Source organism: Pelophylax lessonae, assembly GCF_965119305.1.
Source record: "Pelophylax lessonae genome assembly, chromosome: 4".
NCBI classification, from domain to species: domain Eukaryota; kingdom Metazoa; phylum Chordata; class Amphibia; order Anura; family Ranidae; genus Pelophylax; species Pelophylax lessonae.
In genome coordinates this window covers 349,524,676-349,541,301 of record NC_138771.1, presented here as the reverse complement: position 1 = coordinate 349,541,301, position 16,626 = coordinate 349,524,676, and the positions used below count along the sequence as shown (strand labels likewise).

Sequence of the window (16,626 nt, the reverse complement as noted above, 5' to 3'; positions counted from 1 at the left end):
TGCTATATTCTGGCTTAAGATGCCTCATAGATAGTGATGTCATCTCTTACACGCAGTATTCCATCTGCTTCCAGGATTGTCATGATGAAAGCATAGTTTGTACTATTAGCATTTGGTGCTGAATATTATGATAGTAGAAGTGCAGTACTGTGGCTAGGTGGCACCAGAGGCCAGTCAAAGTTTTACTGGAATGGAGCTCACTGCTGTGTCTGACTTTATAAATCAACAGGATGTCATTGTCACACAGTAGCTAAGCATTTACAGCTAAAAGAAGGGGAGATGCTGGGATGGGATTAGAGGAGGCTGTAAATCTTTTGATTTGCTCTCCTTTCATGTTGGATACTTAGAAATAAATTTTCAGCACTTGGCTTATACATTTACTGTATATAATGGGGTACTTGTTCAGGGCATGTTTAGAGAAAAAGTTAGCTGCAGGGAAGACGGGCTGCTGGATTAGTTATCCGTTTGAAACATGTGCATGCATCTTTTATCTATGCAATTATATAAGCAATTGAACAATTACATGGTGTTGCATTGGGTTATGTTTTTACTTTTATTAGGAATGTAAGCTCTTTTGCAGAATACTCTTTCTATTCATTATTGGGATCAGCTAGAACCTTGCTAGTGATCCAATAAATACAGAAAAAAATAGTAATAGATCAATGCTATTGTATATATACACTCATCTGCATTAAAGGGGATAGGTCTGTTCTTACCCAAGGCGTCAAAGTATATTGAGTTTTTAGTGTAATTTTTCTTACAGATGAAATGGTGTTCCATCCAAGGTCGCGTACAGCAGACTCTTGGGAATCCTGCTAAATTAGTTCTGCCGCTCTCAAGGCAATGACAAAAGTAAAGCCAGTGTTTCCTAATAGAGAGCTAATATCCTAGGCAGCTTATGTAAAACTGGTTTATTAGCACTGTGCATTCATAGTCAGATGAATGGAATCAAATCTGTAGTGTTCCATGTCTTATTATCTAGCAGAATGTCTGCCAATGTGAACTTTATGATGAATCATGCATAACTCCCAACTGTCCCTAATTTTGAGGGACTGTCACTGACTTTGGAACAAGGTCCTTCTGTCCCTCTTTCCTCCTCATGTGTCCCTCGTTTTGGTCTGATCTATATAGTTGTTTATAAAATGCACTACATATCTGTCAAAAAGTGTTTTACAGTGCTAAACCTTGCATTTAATTTCTGAATTGTTGAATTTGTAAATTCCAAAAGCCAGTACAAAGGAATACTAATGGTAAAAAAGCACCTGTGGATTTAACCATCGTTTTTTTTTTTTTTGTACAATTCTCCTTTACGGGGGCATGGCAAGGGGTGTGTCCTATGCCTACATACGTTTGCTAATATGAGTCCTTCATTCCCATCTCAGGAAGTTGGGAGGTATGAATCATGAGTTTCTCCTGTTGAATTCTACACTAGGGTAGAGTAGTCAACCTGTAAGGGGTGGTAAGCGAGGCTGTTTATATATACTTACTGTACATTAAAGCAGCTGATGCTAGGATAGGGACTTATTTATTTATTTTCCTGAAAATAACCCTTTTCCACTGGCTGTATGCATATATATATGGCAACGCAGACTGGGCCTTTTGCCGTGCTGCTACATATATGCATATCTGTGTGTGTGTGTGTGCTTGATCATTTGCCCCCAGCCTGGAGACCAAGCTGTCACTGGCAGCTCCTGATCTTAGAGTAACCATCCGATGCTGGAACGAGCTGTTTGCAATCATGTGATCATGGCAATAGCCAATGAAAGTGATCATTTGTTTGAGGAGCCTCCTCTGTGTGTTTTTCCTCTCGGAGTTAAAAAAATATACAACGAACGGAATTTACGAAGACTGGAGCAGCTGTGCATGGCAACCAACCAGCTTCTAGCTTTCATTTCAAAGCTTTCCTGGACAGCTGAAGTTAGCAGCTCATCGATTACTATGCACAGCTGTTTTCATTAGAGGGTGCAGAGGAGTATACTTATTTCCTATGATAGCACCCTCTAGTGGCTATATTGCAAGTATGGCCATTGGGTGGCACTGACTATCATAGGAAAAAGGTATGCTCCACAGTCCTATCTAGTGGCCATAATGCAGCATTCACACATTCAAAATTAAATGAATATAGCCGGAGAACATTTGAATTTTGCCACATTCGCACAAAACAAACATACATGGAGTTTCAATGGACAAACAATATTTTTTATGTGTGAGTGACATTACCCAAAAGCTAGGCTTTTAAAAACCTGACCTTGCCTTTTGCTGCAGCTCGATCAATACCACTTTGCAAATCAACATTCAGAACATTATTACCTGTGTTGTTCAAATGCACCAAATCCTTCAAAAAACCTTCCAATTCACAGTGGCAATGTGACAAAAATTGGGACATGCACATTATTTAATTGATTCTTCTCCTTATCCTATCCAGGAACTGGAGTCCAGGTTTAGACGCCCACTGTTAAAGAAGCACCAGCTTGGGAAAGCTTGACAAGAGTAGCAAACAGTAAGGCCAGCCATACACGGTTCAAATCTCGACTGGTTCAGCAGGAACCGGTCAAGATTCGAACCATTATGGGCAGGCTCAATGTACCAAGTTGATCGATTGATCAACTTGGGTACAACAAGCCTGACATTTTTTTTTTTTTTTTTTTGCGATTATCACTAGAGGCTGTTATAGCCGCTAGCGATAATCACTGTCTTCTTCCGACAGGAAAATCTTAACCCCCACCCTTCCCTACCCCTCGCCGGTAGAAGACAATGGCCCGGCAGGAGGGATTCCCGCACTGTCAATGTTGATGGGGGAATCAAATTTGCTCCATGTATGGCCTGCCCAACTGTATGCTGATATCATTACAATCAGATTTCATTTTGATAAGGAGGTCTTAATTCTACCCAAATCATTACCTTCCAAGGACATCAAGCATAGGCCACATCTGAAGTAAGTCAGATAGCTGACTAGGAAGATTCTTCAAAAACATTACCTGCCTACCACTTCTAAAAATTTGAACTTCATCAGGCGAAAAAAAAGCAAGGTTTTTCATGTAACTCATCTTGAATTCCTCTCCGATGTGGCCAAAAATATATAGAAGTGCCCGACTATCCAGACTATTTTCTTGGTCCCTGTAAAAAAAAAAAGGGGAAGGGTAATATGCTTCATAAATACAGGAAGCCGGAAAACTTGAAGCTAATATCTTACAAACTCCAAATATTCTAAAGTATTGGATGCAGGTTGATTAGTCTTAGCCTAGCAGCCTAGGTAGCCACCCAGATACAGTGAAATTATGTATTTTTTGAAGGGTTGGAAGGTTGACAAAGGTAAGCCATTTGCATTGAATATGAAAGGAATAATTAGAAACTGCTGAACTAAATGTACTAGGCAAGGTAAACTAGCCAGAGTATAAGCTTGTTGGTCAGTTTTGGACTTCCTAGAGAAAACACAAGCAGACTGACTTTGGAATTTAACTTTGTCCTGCAATAAACCAGAATGCACTAAACAGGAAATGGAAACTAATTTAAAAACACAAAAGGCATCAACTAAAGGCATTTTTAAATATCTAAGTTTCATATGCAGAAGAACAAACCAACTCAGATATTGCAAACATATCACAGAAAATAGAAAAGGTTATGGAGGATTTAGTGTCAGGGTTGGGGTTGATTTTCTAAAGGCAAATTTGGATTTTCCCTTAACCTAATATTGTAGTGAAAATTCACTTTGCAGAGAAAACCCAGTCACAAGCACAGAAAAAAAGAAGATTTTCCTTTGCATATGATTGGATGATAGAAGTTAGCAGAGGTTTTTTTACTAACCTAAATTCCCTTGAAAATTGAATCAACCTAATTGTTTCTTAAGCCCTTTCAGGAATTGTTTCGCCAAAAAATATCAGTTGCATTGTTTTTTTTCTTAAAAAAAGGGAACGCCTGCTGGTAGCTTTCACAAATGGGCATGTGAACAGTCTGTCTGGTGCATCTTACATGGAAAAGCAAGAATGAGTTCTGCAGAATCCCTATAAAGAGATAAACCCAGTACAGAAGTAAAATCATGCCACATCTGCCAACCAGTTCCATAAACAAACCAGATTGATTTAGGAACAGAACTTTGAACCATAGAAGATATCAATCACAGAGCAGAAGGTATACGTGTGATGGGCAACCTAGACCTCTGATGTCTGCCAAGGGGGCCAATTCCAAGATCTGATGAAAGTTCTGGCGAGACAGAGCGTCTGCTATAGGATTATGGCTACCTCTCAAGTATTTGGCTTAAAGTCAGATATTAAATGGAGGCAGAGAAGAACAAGATGCTAAGTATTCTGATCACTAATGGAGATTTAGAGGAAAGGCATTTCAATACGTACAAAACAATCTTCCTGTCGGTCTGTAGCAGAATCTTCCAGTTGGTAAATTGCTTACCACATAAAACAATAGCTATAACAAGAGGAAACAGCTACAGAAGTATAACGTTTCCAGTAACCGCAACGCCAATCCATGATCTCAGATTTCAGCACACTATCTCCCTGACCAAAATCCACCAAACTGACGGACCTAGCTACATCAGTAAAAAGTTGAGATTGTTCATTGAGTCCAAATTCTTCCAGCCACATAGACCTTCCATTGTGCTGAGAAATACATTTGTACTGAACCAGCAAATCTACCTTGAGTTTACTAATAACACAGCTTTCCAGAAAATACTTTGCCCATGGTCATTATGCACAAGGCAAAAATCAACAGCTCTAGCACCATAACCTTTTTTTCTTTTTTAGAACAATGCTTAAAGATTCTTCTGTGGGAGTCTAAACACCATCTTTATGGCATCAATTATTATGATACTTAAAGTGTTACTAATCCCAGGACCCCGCATTCACTATATTTGGTCTCCCACTGTACACAGAACATGGAAATACAATAGTTTTAGTAAATATAACTCGCTAAATATCTTTTCTCATCAGCAGTTAGAGCAGTCTTGTGACTTCTATCAGTGTCTGGTTAAAGCCTGAGGGAGGAGTTTTCATTCTGCTCTGGCTGTCCTATAAGGCTTCAGGACCCCTGACCCTCTGTCTGGACAGTGCTGATTGGCCCTGTGCCGATCACATGCACTATCCCAAGGAAAAAAAAGAAAAAAACTCTCTAGCAATACACACCAAACTGAGCATGTGCAGCCTGTCCCCTAGACTCTGCTCTATCAGGAGATGGAATGGGGGCTGTGGAAGAAGGGGGGGGGGGCAGAGAAGACAGGATCAAACCGCTTTTTTTTTACACAATGCAGAGGATTAACCTCTTAGGTTCTACAGTGAGTATAGGTTCCACAGTGAGTATAGGTTCCACAGTGAGTATAGGTTCCACAGTGAGTAAAGGTTCCACAGTGAGTATAGGTTCCACAGTGAGTATAGGTTCCACAGTGAGTATAGGTTCCACAGTGAGTATAGGTTCCACAGTGAGTATAGGTTCCACAGTGAGTAAAGGTTCCACAGTGAGTATAGGTTCCACAGTGAGTAAAGGTTCCACAGTGAGTATAGGTTCCACAGTGAGTATAGGTTCCACAGTGAGTATAGGTTCCACAGTGAATAAAGGTTCCACAGTGAGTATAGGTTCCACAGTGAGTATAACAAGAATGATTTACTGCATATACAGACTGATTTTACTGTTGGTTTAGTAACACTTTAAAAAATTCAATAGATGTTCAGTCCAAAACTATTTTTCCACAGTCAACAACACACCAATATGTCCCATGAGCCCCATGAGCAGACAGCAAACTATGACCAGGATTTATGACTAAGCACTCCTACGTGTGAAAAATTTTAACTGAAACCTATCCTGCGCTATTGTCCCATGCTTGAAGAATAAAGGACATTTTATTGGATAACTATTATCTTTTGCATGTCACTGCGGTAGCAAGCCGGGGTCAGCATTTGTGAGTAATCCTCTACAATACCACACCTGAGCGGTATCTTGCTCTCTAGTTTGAACTATGACCGATGTCAGAATCCTTATGCCCAACAAATAAAATGTCATCTAATGAAGTGAGGGAGGATTTGAAAATGTTCCATATCAAAAAATCCTAAGCAAACTAGGTAACATTTTTTTTTTAATATATTCTAGCTAGAATAAAAATAATTAATACACATTACATTTAGAATATATACTTAGAGTAACTTTTATATTCAGGCTAGTCTGTTAAATGTATGAATAGAACATTATTACTGCATTCTTTGTAAGTATAATTACATTATAGTGACATGAATGACATATTATGAACAATGACGCTGTTGTCTGTTGCCCAGCTTCAGTGTCCTCCCAGACCACTGCTGGCACATTATGACTCTGCTTGATTGACTTGTGCATAATCACGTTTCACTGATGTTAGCATGTACCTGGACTTATTACATAATCTGTTTTATCAGACGTGGTGACATGTCTTCAGTATGCAGCTATGCTTTGACTTTTGAGCGCTGAACGGTGAAATATGTTTTAGATCATGAAAAAACATTAAAGTGTCAGTGACAGAGAAATTGGCTGAGTGCTTCCACTTTATTGCATTTCTAATATACTGTACTGCAGAGGCAATTGAGAAATGGAAACAGGATTCTTAGTTATCATAGGTGCATACTGTCACTGTTGTCACTGTGTTATTCTTAGTAAATAGTGCACAGAACCACTTCTCAAGGAACATGATGATGATTGATTTTTGTCTCATTTACAAGCTTGCTTTGTATTTTTGGGTTTCAGTTTACTTATCTCATTTACAGCCTTGCTCTGCATTTTTCTGTTTCTGGTTACAGAATTCCTTTACAAGCTCGCTTTATTTTTTTGAATTTTAGACTGAGATACGCTAACAATTTTGATTGTTTCAGTTTTATCATCATTTATGTAGCTTTTGGGGCTTGTCTGATTTAATACTAATTAAAAGGATTGGATAGTGAATGGTCAGCTTTAGTTTTCATAACGCAAGCCCCTTGCATTTCCCTAAATACATACTTTTCCCATAGCCCTCACTACTAGAATGCTGCTCCATTCTTGAAAAATCTTCATGTAACATTCTCAGGAAAAGCCAACATTTCCAAAAGTGCTGAACTCCTGTCTACCCCACTGCACACAGTGGTTTCTTCTACTGTCCTCCACTTCATTACTGTATCTTGTAATGCTTTCAGGTTTAGCAGGATGGACCACTGAGTGCAGCAGGGTACAAGGAGTTCAATCCTCTGGGAAGTGTTGGATTCCCTGCAAACCTCACATGAGGATCGGTGTTAAACAGAGCATCATTCTGGTGGTGCAGGCAGTGGTAAGAGTAAGATCTCAGTCATTTGTAATAGGTTTGTTTCTTTGGATTTTTGGATTTTTTTTAAACAAAATCAAAGCGTTGCTTTATAGAGTAAGCACATGATTATATTTCTCTATATGTCAGCTGTCAATGTTCAATTAGAAAATAATTTATTTTTAGAAAACTATATATATATATATATATATATATATATATATACATACAGTACATATACATATACGTATGTATACATATGTATATACATACATGTTGACATACATATTTTTATATATTTCTCTATATGTCAGCTGTCAATGTTCAATTAGAAAATAATTTATTTTTAGAAAACTATATATATATATATATATATATATATATATATTGTGAGGGATTAGCTCGGTAGCGGGTGTGGATAACCCCTTTTGGGGGGGGGTTCGTCACACAGGGAGATAGCCGAGGAGTGGTTGAAAACAACAGTTTATGGTTTATTCTTCCAATTTCTTCAAAACAGTGCATGCAGCAAAAACATCAAAATAAAATAAAACACAAAATAAATCCTGGCCACTGTGGGCGTCTACCTTCTCACACACCGGAACCTATCTAAGGAGTCTTCCCAACCTACTCTTTGGGCAGACCCTGCTGGTTCTACAGCAGACACTCAAATGTCCATTTGTGTTTTCTTTACACAGAAAAAATTCAACACCTCACCTTTAGAAGTCTCTCATCTGACTGCTCTCCCCAGCTTACACAGCCTCAGGAGACAGCAATCAATAGACTCCCTTTGGACAAGTTATAGAGATCTTAATTGCCTCATTCTGAACAGCTGAAAGTGTTCTCAACTTCCGTACACCTTCCTGCCTACCTCTGCAGCCGACACCTGATAGCAATTAGTGAATTGTCTAAACCAAGCAGAAATATATCTCCCGTCAGTGACAACACCCATAGATTTTCCTGACTTCCTGTCACATACCCCCCCCTCTTGTTTCAACCCTAGGGTTGGGACACAGGTTGACAGGCACGCATGTGCACGGGACAAACCATCTGCATTCCCCATTTGAACACCGGGGCGATGCGTTACCACAAAACTAAATTCCTGAAGGGCCAGAAACCACCTATTTATTCTCCTATTGGTCTCCTTGTTCTGTGCCATCCACTTCAATGGGGCGTGATCCGTCACCAGTTCAAACTGTCTACCCAGGAGGTAGTATCGGAGAGAATCCAAGGCCCATTTCACCGCCAAACACTCTTTCTCAATGGTGGCATAATTCTCTTCATGGGCCTTCAACTTTCGGCTGAGGTACATAACAGGGTGTTCTTCCCCATTGATAATCTGGGACAGTACAGCTCCTAAACCCACATTTGATGCATCTGTCTGGACCACAAAGTCTCGTGAAAAATCAGGCGACTTTAAAACTGGCTGGCTACATAAGGCCTGTTTTAAAGCCTGAAAAGCTGTTTCTGCCTCGGGAGTCCATTTGATCATGACAGACTCCTTCCCTTTGGTCAGATTGGTCAGGGAAGCAGCCTGTGAGGCAAAATGGGGAATAAAACGGCGATAATAACCTGCAATCCCCAAAAATGCACGAACCTGTTTCTTGCTGGTGGGACGTGGCCAATCCTTAATAGCTTCAACTTTATTTATTTGGGGCTTGATTAGACCTCTACCAATGGTATACCCCAGATACTTCGCCTCTTCTAGCCCAATGGTACATTTTTTTGGATTGGCTGTAAACCCAGCTTTCCAGATGGAATCCAACACAGCCTGAACTTTTGGTAAGTGTGAGTCCCAATCCTCACTGTGAATGACCACGTCATCGAGGTATGCAGCAGCATAGGCTAGATGAGGCCGAAGGGTCTTATCCATGGTGCGTTGGAATGTGGCAGGAGCATTCTGTAACCCAAAAGGCATCCTCCGATATTGGAAAGATCCGTCTGGAGTTACAAATGCTGTTTTTTTCCTGGCCGACCCCGAGAGAGGAATTTGCCAATAACCCTTGGTAAGGTCTAACGTGGTCATGTACCGGGCAGTGCCTAGGCGATCAATTAGTTCATCTATGCGGGGCATAGGATAGGTGTCAAACTTAGTGATTTTATTCAGGCGGCGAAAATCATTACAAAACCGCCAACTTCCATCTGGTTTGGGCACTAAGACAATGGGACTGGACCAATCACTATTTGACTCTTCTATCACCCCCAACTCAAGCATTTTTTTTACTTCCTGGCGAATGACATCTCGCCGGGCTTCTGGAATTCTATAAGGCTTTAACTTGACCTTATCCCCTGGGGTGGTGATAATGTCATGTTTAACTCCCGAGACCCAACCTGGCAGGTCTGAAAACTTCTCCCTATTACGGAGCACAAATTCTTTAACCTCCTGTTTCTGAAGTTTGGACAGAGTCTCTGCTATCCCAACTTCAGGGACAGCCAGGTGAACTGGAGCAGAAACTCGGGTAGTCTCAGCGACCAAGGACTCTCTATCCTTCCATGGTTTTAACAAGTTCACGTGATAGAGCTGCTCAGGTTTTCGTCTTCCTGGTTGGCTAATTTTATAATTCACCATCCCTATTTTCTCCAATACTTCATAGGGCCCCTGCCATTTGGCTAGGAATTTACTTTCGACCGTGGGGACCAACACCAACACCCTATCACCAGGTGCAAAAGAACGGACCTGGGCCCCACGATTGTAAATCCTTTGTTGAGCCAACTGGGCTTGGGCTAAATGTGCCTTCACAATCGGCATCACTTGGGCAATTCTATCTTGCATTTGGGCAACATGCTCAATCACACTTCGATGAGGGGAACTCTCACTCTCCCATGTTTCCCTGGCAATGTCAAGTAGGCCCCGGGGGTGCCTCCCATACAGCAACTCAAACGGAGAGAACCCTGTGGATGATTGGGGAACCTCTCTTATGGCAAACATCAGATAAGGGAGCAGATAATCCCAATTCTTTCCGTCTTTATCCACCACCTTCCTCAACATTTGTTTTAACGTTTTATTAAACCTCTCCACTAACCCATCTGTTTGAGGGTGATATACTGAGGTACGTAACTGGGTCACTTTCAGGAGTTTACAAAGTTCTCTTGTCACCCTGGACATAAACGGGGTGCCCTGGTCAGTTAGGATTTCCTTAGGTAGACCCACCCGGGTGACAACTTGAAATAACTCCTTGGCTATGGTTTTAGCAGAGGTATTTCGGAGAGGAATCGCTTCTGGGTAACGGGTGGCATAATCCATTATCACCAAGATGTGCTGGTGCCCTCTTGTGGACTTCAGTAAGGGCCCAACCAAATCCATGGCGATCCTCTCAAAAGGAACCTCGATAATGGGCAGGGGTACCAAAGGACTACGGAAATGGGGCATGGGTGCATTAATCTGACACACTGGACAGGAAGAGCAGTACAATTCCACTTCCTTAGTGATCCCAGGCCAATAAAACCTCTGGGTGATTCTCTCCCGGGTTTTTTCTGCTCCCAAATGTCCCCCAAGAATGTGCCCATGGGCCAGTTCCAAAACCATCTTGCGGTACGGTTTAGGCACTACCAGTTGCTCAACAGTGTCCTCTATCCTCTGTGACACTCGATATAAGAGGTCCCTCTCAATAATGAAGTAAGGGAGGGCAATCCTCTCGTCAGGGTTAACTAGCTCCCCATCTATCTTCACTACATTCTCCCGGGCTCTTAGCAATGTGGGGTCCCTCAATTGCTCAGTGATAAAATTTTCTCGGTGCACTTTAAGGTCATCCAACCCTAACGGCCGCTGTTCCTCTTCTGAGGTAGCAGGCTCCTCCCTAGGGACTGGTGTTTCCCCGGCTAAGACTGAGCACGGAAACTCAGGATAATCCTCACAGTTAGAGGATTCTGGAGTAGATGGTTCAGGCTCAGAAGAACCACCTACTGGGGAATCTGGGCAATCCCAGAGTTCCCAGAATTTTGGGAAATCCCTTCCCACAATGGCGTCATGTGGCAGTTTGGGAACTAAACCCACTTGGTGACACAAGTTACCGAGGGAGGTTTCAAAGGAAACTGTAGTCACCGGATATTCTCGAGTGTCCCCATGTACACAAACTACCGCCATTTTCCTAGGATGTACGTTTTTTTTCACCACTAGATCACTTCTCACTAAGGTAACCAGGCTACCTGAATCCAACAATACCACAACATCTTTACCATCTAAACACATTCTATATAAAGGTTTCTCATTCCCCTTTACTGCAGTGTATGTGGTTGCAAAAAAAAACTGTCGTCTCTCTGTCAGAAAGTCACAATGCATGGGTTCATCATCCACTGGGCAAACCGCTGGGCAAACTGCTGCTACATGTCCCTCTTCCCGGCAACGGTAACAAATCAACCTTCCAGTCCTCTCCTGTGGGATGGGTCTTCCAGGTCGCTCTCGCCAAACATTAGTAGTAGTCCTACTAACACCTCGAGTTGCTCTTTGGATCCTCTCTCCACCCCCATCCCCTGACGCAGTCTTACTTATAGGTGGGGAGGGTCTGGTCTTGGGGTGAAAAGTCTGTGCATCTCTGGAAAAAGAGGTCAAATTCTCAGTTGTTAGGTACCTTTCGACCAGGTCTACTAATTTGTCTGCGGTTTCCGGACCACCATGGCTTACCCATTTCTGCAGGGTGTTAGGAAGAGACCTAAGAAATTTGTCCATGACTACTCGCTCCAAAATTTCTGGTCCGGACAGAATTTCTGGCTGCAGCCATTTCTTAGCCAAATGGATGAGGTCATACATCTGCGACCGGGGTGGTTTCTTCAGCTGATAACTCCAATTGTGGACCCGCTGAGCACGGACATCCAAGGTTACCCCAAAACGTGCCAATATTTCCACTTTTAATCGATCATAGTTTTTTGCATCTGCAAGTTCCAAGTCAAAATATGCCTTTTGGGCTTCTCCAGCTAATAGGGGGGCCACTAGTCCAGCCCACTGTTCTTTAGGCCAACTCTCTTTCTCCGCTGTTCTTTCAAACGTGGTCAGAAACATCTCAGGGTCCTCATCTGTAGTCATCTTTGGCAATAAGTGGTTTACCCGAAAAGTCGGTATGTTACTGGCCTGACTCCCAACCTCGGTCTGCTGTCTCTGAAGCTGTTTCACAATGGCCTCCATTTGCTGCTGGTGTCTCTGTTCCACGCCTTCAATGGCCTCTCGGTGAGCTTGTTGTTGAGCTGCAAAGCTCCGCTGAAAATCCGCATTTGCCTGCTGTTGAGCTGCATTTGCCTGCTGTTGGGCTGCATTCGATATAATCAGTTGTTTCAGTATTTCCTCCATTTTTTTGGGTTTACTTTAACTGCCCGCGGCACTCCACCATATGTGAGGGATTAGCTCGGTAGCGGGTGTGGATAACCCCTTTTGGGGGGGGGTTCGTCACACAGGGAGATAGCCGAGGAGTGGTTGAAAACAACAGTTTATGGTTTATTCTTCCAATTTCTTCAAAACAGTGCATGCAGCAAAAACATCAAAATAAAATAAAACACAAAATAAATCCTGGCCACTGTGGGCGTCTACCTTCTCACACACCGGAACCTATCTAAGGAGTCTTCCCAACCTACTCTTTGGGCAGACCCTGCTGGTTCTACAGCAGACACTCAAATGTCCATTTGTGTTTTCTTTACACAGAAAAAATTCAACACCTCACCTTTAGAAGTCTCTCATCTGACTGCTCTCCCCAGCTTACACAGCCTCAGGAGACAGCAATCAATAGACTCCCTTTGGACAAGTTATAGAGATCTTAATTGCCTCATTCTGAACAGCTGAAAGTGTTCTCAACTTCCGTACACCTTCCTGCCTACCTCTGCAGCCGACACCTGATAGCAATTAGTGAATTGTCTAAACCAAGCAGAAATATATCTCCCGTCAGTGACAACACCCATAGATTTTCCTGACTTCCTGTCACAATATATATATATATATACATACAGTACATATACATATACGTATGTATACATATGTATATACATACATGTTGACATACATATTTTTATATATATATATATATATATATATATATATATATATATACATACATTTATACACTATATTGCCAAAGGGACGCCTGCCTTTACACGCACATGAACTTTAATGGCATCCCAGTCTTAGTCCGTAGGGCTCAATGTTGAGTTGGCCCACTCTGCAGCACCAACAGCTTCAACTCTTCTTATAAGGCTGTCCGCAAGGTTTAGGAGTGTGTCTATGAAAATATTTGACCATTCTACCAGAAGCGCATTTGTGAGGTCAGGCACTGATGTGGACTAGAAGGCCTGGCTCTCAGTCTGCGCTCTAATTCACCCCAAAGGTGTTCTATCGGGTTGAGGGGCAGGCCAGTTAAGTTCCTCCACCCCAAACTCGCTCATCCATGTCTGTATGGACCTTGCTTTGTGCACTGGTCCAAATCATTTGGTGGAGGGGGAGATTATGGTGGGGGGGTTGTTTTTCAGCGGTTGGGCTTGGCCCCTTAGTTCCAGCGAAGGGAACTCTTAAGGTGTCAGCATACCAAGACATTTTGGGCAATTTCATGCTCCTAACTTTGTGAGAACAGTTTGGGAATGACCCCTTCCTGTTCCAACATTACTGCGCACCAGTGCACAAAGCAAGATCCATAAAGACACGGATGAGTGAGTTTGGGGTGGATGAACCTGACTGGCCTGCACAGAGTCCTGACCTTAACCTGACAGAACACCTTTGGGATGAATTAGAGCGGAGACTGGGAGCCAGGCCTTCTCGGCCACATCAGTATCTGACCTCACAAATGCGCTTCTGGAAGAATGGTCAAACATTCCCAAATACACACTCCTAAACCTTGTGGCCAGTCTTCAAATGTTGAAGCTATTATAGCTGCAAAGGGTGGAACAACTCAATATTGAATCCAATGGACTAAGACGGAATGCCTTAAAGTTTATGTTTGTAAAGGCAGACATCCCAATACTTTTGGTAATATATTGTATATACCTTTGGACCAGGTATAGGACATGTTATAGTGTTTCAGCAGAACAAACAAATATTGGACACTAGCGCTGTAATAAATATATGATAGCACAGCGGTTCTTAGTCTCCAGTGTTCTAGCTAAGGGTTACAAAAGAGAAAATATTACTTTTTTTTTTTTTAGAAACGGTAGAAGCCATTGCTGTTTGAAACAATTTATTATACCTAATACTAGAAACTTTTTTTGGTTTCTAACAAAAGCAAAATATAGGACATAAACTGCCAGCCAAGATTATAATTAATAAATAATACATTTTTATTGTTGTTGTCCTTAAGGATTGTCTGGTCTTCTGTTACAGTAAAATTGTCAGCTACCACTACCATTTTAAACATAGTGCCTTGAGGCATTTCTGCTTGAGGAAGCACATCAGCCTGGTTTACAGCTTCCATCACCCCTGTAATCAGCACGCTCTGTTCAAGCCTGAACCAAGAGGTTTCATGTACTTATATGCACTAAAACCCCTTGAGTTGGGTCTCTGCAGAAAAATCTCACAGTATAATTTTTCAAAAAAGCAATACCAATTATCATTAAAAGTCATTATTGAGTTATTGACTAGTGAGGTTGCCTAAGCTGAGATGTTACACAAAATGGCCAAACATGTGTGGACAATTGACTAAAAAATCAGTATGGGCCTATTGATCATCCCATTTCAAAACCAAAGGCATTAATAGTGAGTTGTCCATAATGACCATGTGGCTATAACAACCTACACACTTCAAAGATGGTTTTCAGCAAGATTGTGAAGTGTGCTTGCAAAACTGCATTTGTGAGATCAGGTACTTAAGTTGGAGAAACATTCTGGCTCACAATTGGCGTTCCAGTTTATCCCAGAGTCCTCAGTATGATTGAGGTCAGGACTACGTTTATGCCCTCCACACATAACAGGAACATATTAAACCATGTCTTTATGGAATTGGCTCTGTTCACAGGAGCTTGCTGGAACAAAAAGGGGTCTTCTCCAATTTCCTACTACAAGGTTAGAAGTGTACAGTTGTTTACAATGTCTACATCAAGGATCCTCAAACTACGGCCCTCCAGCTGTTGCTGAACTACAAAATCCATGAGGCATTGTAAATCTCTGACATTCACAGACATGACTAGGTCATGATGGGAATTGTAGTTCCTGAACAACTGGGGGGCCATAGTTTGAAGACCCCTGGTCTACCTTAACCTCCCTGGCGGTATGATTCTTTCCGATTTTAGGTGCTGAAAGCGGTACCATTATTTTGCATGCAATTCTTAAGAACGAGCAGCCCAAACCAACTATTTACATATGATTTTTTTTTCTGTGCGTTCTTCTTTATAACATCTCGGGTATGATAAAGTTTCACACACAAAATCATAAATTATAATATAATAAATAACTATAAATAAGTTAAAATATGTATGTATGTATGTGTGTGTGTGTATATATATATATATATATATATATATATATATATATATATATATATATATATATATGTGTATGTATGTGTGTGTGTGTATATAGATATAGATATATATATACGTGTATGTGTATATATATATATGTACTGTAAAACTGCAGGAAAGGGCACTGGGCTGCAAACTAATGTGAATTAATTTTATTTTGTAATGTATCAGTGTGTTTAGTGTTTTACTATTTGAATTTGCCGCCGGTTCCACCCCCCTGCGAGCGTCACGTTGCAGGAGACGGAAGCCGGGGCACAGAGCATCGGGAGGAAGATCCGTCCACCGCACACTGCCGGGATACATCGCTGGATCCCGGGGACAAGGTGATTACCCTCTCTTTCAGGATCCAGCGATCTTCCTAGCGGTACCCCGAGTGTGGCTCTGGGTTACCGCTAATGGCTCTGAAATTTCACCCTGAGCCATACTCTGGAATACCACAAAGGAGTTTAACAGTACCCTTACTTAGAAACACATAAACTCAATATTTGTAGGGTTATCCACTGAATTTTGGCATATAGTGTAGGTGTGATAGTCAGGATGTCACTAACATTTCCATCCTATCACTAGGCTTTAGCTCTGTCACGTGTCATGGAGAGGCATGGGATGTAGCCAAGTCAAACAACGTTCACAAATGTAATATTTGAATTTAACCTATGGAGAAGTCACAGGTTGCTATCAAGACACTGGCTCCAATAAGATAGGTACAATCTGTCACCTTATCATGTCTACTATCCAGCAGGGACCTCTGATTAGTATATTTTTTTTCCACACTACAAGGTTTCTTTAAACAACAGCTTAATTTCTGCAGCTGTTCATGGTAAAATAAATCTGAAACCCTCAGAGACAGCAGAAACTACAATTATATGCATCACTAAAGCTATGTTTGTGTTGTCATCTATTCATCTATTTTTACAACCATTTATAAGCATGTGCATGTTGGATTTAAAAGGAGAAAGGTA

The 16,626-nt window shown here is 41.5% G+C and overlaps 1 protein-coding gene across 3 annotated transcripts in view; it reads left to right on the top strand.

The window, feature by feature from the left end:
- KCTD16 (potassium channel tetramerization domain containing 16) overlaps positions 1–16,626 on the top strand; it is a 438,309-nt gene that overhangs the window by 2,357 nt on the left and 419,326 nt on the right. The window lies entirely within an intron of this gene.